General features: G+C 42.6%; 1 long non-coding RNA gene across 1 annotated transcript; it reads right to left on the bottom strand.

Annotated features, from left to right (window-relative positions):
• Nucleotides 1-1,738: 1,738 nt before the first annotated feature.
• LOC135553765 (uncharacterized) lies at nucleotides 1,739-4,580 on the bottom strand. The gene is made up of 4 exons (XR_010457631.1): nucleotides 3,215-4,580; nucleotides 2,969-3,034; nucleotides 2,386-2,445; nucleotides 1,739-2,227 (listed from the first exon to the last, which is right to left on the bottom strand). It is a non-coding gene; the product is annotated as an uncharacterized LOC135553765 (long non-coding RNA).
• Between the last annotated feature and the right edge of the window lie 718 nt (nucleotides 4,581-5,298).

Raw genomic sequence — 5,298 nt, 5'->3', positions numbered from 1 at the left:
TTGTAAATAAGGATTTGTTCTAACTTGCCTGGTTAAATAAAGATGACATTTTTTTTACATAAAAAAATGAGAGGAGGAATGCCACCACCTGTCAGAAGACAATCCAGACCTCTAACTAATGGAATCTACTTCCTTTACTTTTGTAATGCTTCTTTATGAGCCCTTCTCCCTACTACATATCCACTACTGAAGGCCTCTAGCTACAAAGTCTTTGCAAGTTAAGCAGCAAATATAGCTACCAGTGCCTTGCGAAAGTATTCGGACCGCTTGAACTTTGCGACCTTTTGCCACATTTCCAGCTTCAAACATAAAGATATAAAACTGTATTTTTTTGTGAAGAATCAACAACAAGTGGGACACAATCATGAAGTGGAACGACATTTATTGGATATTTCAAACTTTTTTAACACATCAAAAACTGAAAAATTGGGCGTGCAAAATTATTCAGCCCCTTTACTTTCAGTGCAGCAAACTCTCTCCAGAAGTTCAGTGAGGATCTCTGAATGATCCAATGTTAACCTAAATGACTATGATGATAAATACAATCCACCTGTGTGTAATCAAGTCTCCGTATAAATGCACCTGCACTGTGATAGTCTCAGAGGTCTGTTAAAAGCGCAGAGAGCATCATGAAGAACAAAGAACACACCAGGCAGATCCGAGATACTGTTGTGAAGAAGTTTAAAGCCGGATTTGGATACAAAAACATTTCCCAAGCTTTAAACATCCCAAGGAGCACTGTGCAAGCGATAATATTGAAATGGAAGGAGTATCAAACCACTGCAAATCTACCAAGACCTGGCCGTCCCTCTAAACTTTCAGCTCATACAAGGAGAAGACTGATCAGAGATGCAGCCAAGAGGCCCATGATCACTCTGGATGAACTGCAGAGATCTACAGCTGAGGTGGGAGACTCTGTCCATAGGACAACAATCAGTCGTATATTGCACAAATCTGGCCTTTATGGAAGAGTGGCAAGAAGAAAGCAATTTCTTAAAGATATCCATAAAAAGTGTTGTTTAAAGTTTGCCACAAGCCACCTGGGAGACACACCAAACATGTGGAAGAAGGTGCTCTGGTCAGATGAAACCAAAATTGAACTTTTTGGCAACAATGCAAAACGTTATGTTTGGCGTAAAAGCAACACAGCTCATCACCCTGAACACACCATCTCCACTGTCAAACATGGTGGTGGCAGCACCATGGTTTGGGCCTGCTTTTCTTCAGCAGGGACAGGGAAGAAAACCTGATGAAAACCTGATAGTCTGCAAAAGACCTGAGACTGGGACGGAGATTTGTCTTCCAACAAGACAATGATCCAAAACATAAAGCAAAATCTACAATGGAATGGTTCAAAAATAAACATATCCAGGTGTTAGAATGGCCAAGTCAAAGTCCAGACCTGAATCCAATCGAGAATCTGTGGAAAGAACTGAAAACTGCTGTTCACAAATGCTCTCCATCCAACCTCATTGAGCTCGAGCTGTTTTGCAAGGAGGAATGGGAAAAAATTTCAGTCTCTCGATGTGCAAAACTGATAGAGACATACCCCAAGCGACTTACAGCTGTAATCGCAGCAAAAGGTGGCGCTACAAAGTATTAATTAACTTAAGGGGGCTGAATAATTTTGCACGCCCAATTTTTCAGTTTTTGATTTGTTAAAAAAGTTTGAAATATCCAATAAATGTCGTTCCACTTCATGATTGTGTCCCACTTGTTGTTGATTCTTCACAAAAAAATACAGTTTTATATCTTTATGTTTGAAGCCTGAAATGTGGCAAAAGGTCGCAAAGTTCAAGGGGGCCGAATACTTTCGCAAGGCACTGTATCTAGCAGCATTAATGCATGAATTATCTTGGCACAAGAGTGCACAGCAGCATTCACACCTAAGGAATACATGAACTGTTTATAAGTTTGTAATAGTAGAAAATCTATGTAACTATAGTAACAATACATTTGGTAGGGTGTTCGATGGGCAGAGAGCACTGGACTGAACCTTCAGAGGGAGGTCAGAGGGAGGTTAGAGAGACTAGTAGCATTGGTGGTGGTCGAACCATAGTGGAACATGGGGCCGATAGAAGGCTCAGAGGTCAAGGGTCAGGGAGTGAGGGGTCATAGAGGGACTGAGGGAGGAATCAGTTAGCCCAGGGAGTTATGCTTCTTCAGGCTGTCTGAGCGCCTCACTCTGTCCTCCGGAGTATTTCTGTACCAGCTCCTGACAGACAGACTTAGATTGACAGACAGAGAGAGGGGAGAGATGGGGTGATTTTTATTCATTATAAATTATAGTTGTATTTTTTTATTTTGTATGCGTTAAGGAATTAAAGAAGTGCAGAGAAATAAAGAGAGGGGGAGAAGTAGAGAAATGTTGGAGACTGTACTCACCCCTGTCGGTTTAGCTGACCTGGGACAGAGGCATTCTGACCCTGACTTGGCTTCAGGATCCTGAGGGGGAGAGAGAGTGATGAGGTGAGAAATACAGAAAGGGCAGATAGATAGTGTACCACTGACCTGTACTGACACCGAAAACACTGGAGGATAACTATTTCATATGTACAGCTTTTTTTAATATAGAAAGAAAGTAAGAGATGTGAAGTATAGGAGACAGTAAGATATGTGATGTATAGGAGACAGTAAGAGATGTGAAGGATAGGAGACAGTAAGATATGTGATGTATAGGAGACAGTAAGATATGTGATGTATAGGAGACAGTTAGAGTTGTGAAGTATAGGAGACAGTAAGAGATGTGAAGTATAGGAGACAGTAAGATATGTGAAGTATAGGAGACAGTAAGATATGTGATGTATAGGAGACAGTAAGATATGTGATGTATAGGAGACAGTTAGAATTGTGAAGTATAGGAGACAGTCAGAGATGTGAAGTATAGGAGACAGTCAGATATGTGAAGTATAGGAGACAGTAAAGAGACATGTATGTTCAGTCAGTAGGGAGCAGCACTGTTCTGTACCTGTTAGTGGGAGGGCTCTTTGGCTTCTTCTGTACTTTCCTGGCTTGTCCTGGAGACTCACCCACCCTGAGAGAACAGAACCATACACATCAGAATCATTATGCTTTTATCTCAATAATGTCAGCCAAATAAATATATTTGTGATATGTTATCATAGTCTGATCTCCTGGTACAAATTTGAATAAGGCATCTGGTGTGATTACAGATCCATCATCTAACCAGTCCCACAGGACTCAACCCCCTCACCTCTTCTTCCTGTCCAGTGACCTCTGTGTGGCAGCAGACAGCACTCTGTCATTAGGACTCCTGGCTTTCTCCTATCGACCACACACACAGACACACACACACAGCCAGCAGATTGTCAGATACAGTTACACATCAGAATCATCAAAAGTATGTTTTAGGCCAGGGTCTGTATGTTTTAGGCCAGGGTCAGTATGTTTTAGGCCAGGGTCAGTAAGTTTTAGGCCAGGGTAAACATGTTTTTAGCCAGGGTTAGTATGTTTTCAGTCAGGGTTACTGTGTTTTAGGCCAGGGTTAGTATGTTTTAGGCCAGGGTTAGTATGTTTTAGGCCAGGGTCAGTAAGTTTTAGGCCATGGTCAGTATGTTTTAGGCCAGGGTCAGTATGTTTTAGGCCATGGTCAGTATGTTTTAGGCCATGGTCAGTATGTTTTAGGCCAGGGTCAGTATGTATTAGGCCAGGGTCAGTATGTTTTAGGCCATGGTCAGTATATTTTAGGCCAGGGTCAGTATGTTTTAGGCCAGGGTCAGTATGTTTTAGGCCAGGGTCAGTATGTTTTAGACCAGGGTCAGTATGTTTTAGGCCAGGGTCAGTATGTTTTAGGCCAGGGTCAGTATGTTTTAGAGCAGGGTCAGTATGTTTTAGGCCAGGGTTAGTATGTTTTTAGCCAGGGTTACTATGTTTTAGGCCAGGGTTAGTATGTTTTAGGCCAGGGTCAGTATGTTTTTAGCCAGGGTTACTATGTTTTAGGCCAGGGTTAGTATGTTTTAGGCCAGGGTCAGTATGTTTTCAGTCAGGGTTACTGTGTTTTAGGCCAGGGTTAGTATGTTTTAGGCCAGGGTCAGTATGTTTTAGGCCAGGGTCAGTAAGTTTTAGGCCATGGTCAGTATGTTTTAGGCCAGGGTCAGTATGTTTTAGGCCAGGGTCAGTATGTTTTAGGCCAGGGTCAGTAAGTTTTAGGCCATGCTCAGTATGTTTTAGGCCATGGTCAGTATGTTTTAGGCCATGGTCAGTATGTTTGAGGCCATGGTCAGTATGTTTTAGGCCAGGGTCAGTATGTTTTAGGCCAGGGTCAGTATGTTTTAGGCCAGGGTCAGTATGTTTTAGGCCATGGTCAGTATGTTTTAGTCCATGGTCAGTATGTTTGAGGCCATGGTCAGTATGTTTTAGGCCAGGGTCAGTATGTTTTAGGCCATGGTCAGTATGTTTTAGGCCATGGTCAGTATGTTTTAGGCCAGGGTCAGTATGTTTTAGGCCATGGTAAGTATGTTTTAGGCCAGGGTCAGTATGTTTTAGAGCAGGGTCAGTATGTTTTAGGCCAGGGTTAGTATGTTTTTAGCCAGGGTTACTATGTTTTAGGCCAGGGTTAGTATGTTTTAGGCCAGGGTCAGTATGTTTTTAGCCAGGGTTACTATGTTTTAGGCCAGGGTTAGTATGTTTTAGGCCAGGGTCAGTATGTTTTCAGTCAGGGTTACTGTGTTTTAGGCCAGGGTTAGTATGTTTAGGCCAGGGTCAGTATGTTTTAGGCCAGGGTCAGTAAGTTTTAGGCCATGGTCAGTATGTTTTAGGCCAGGGTCAGTATGTTTAGGCCAGGGTCAGTATGTTTTAGGCCAGGGTCAGTACGTTTTAGGCCATGCTCAGTATGTTTTAGGCCATGGTCAGTATGTTTTAGGCCATGGTCAGTATGTTTGAGGCCATGGTCAGTATGTTTTAGGCCAGGGTCAGTATGTTTTAGGCCAGGGTCAGTATGTTTTAGGCCAGGGTCAGTATGTTTTAGGCCATGGTCAGTATGTTTTAGTCCATGGTCAGTATGTTTGAGGCCATGGTCAGTATGTTTTAGGCCAGGGTCAGTATGTTTTAGGCCATGGTCAGTATGTTTTAGGCCATGGTCAGTATGTTTTAGGCCATGGTCAGTATGTTTTAGGCCAGGGTCAGTATGTTTTAGGCCATGGTTGGTATATTTTAGGCCAGGGTCAGTATGTTTTAGGCCAGGGTCAGTATGTTTTAGAGGAGGGTCAGTATGTTTTAGGCCAGGGTTAGTATGTTTTTAGCCAGGGTTACTATGTTTTAGGCCAGGGTTAGTATGTT

This window comes from Oncorhynchus masou, chromosome 14 (assembly GCF_036934945.1).
Source record: "Oncorhynchus masou masou isolate Uvic2021 chromosome 14, UVic_Omas_1.1, whole genome shotgun sequence".
Taxonomy (NCBI): domain Eukaryota; kingdom Metazoa; phylum Chordata; class Actinopteri; order Salmoniformes; family Salmonidae; genus Oncorhynchus; species Oncorhynchus masou.
This window is presented reverse-complemented; position numbering and strand designations above follow the sequence as displayed.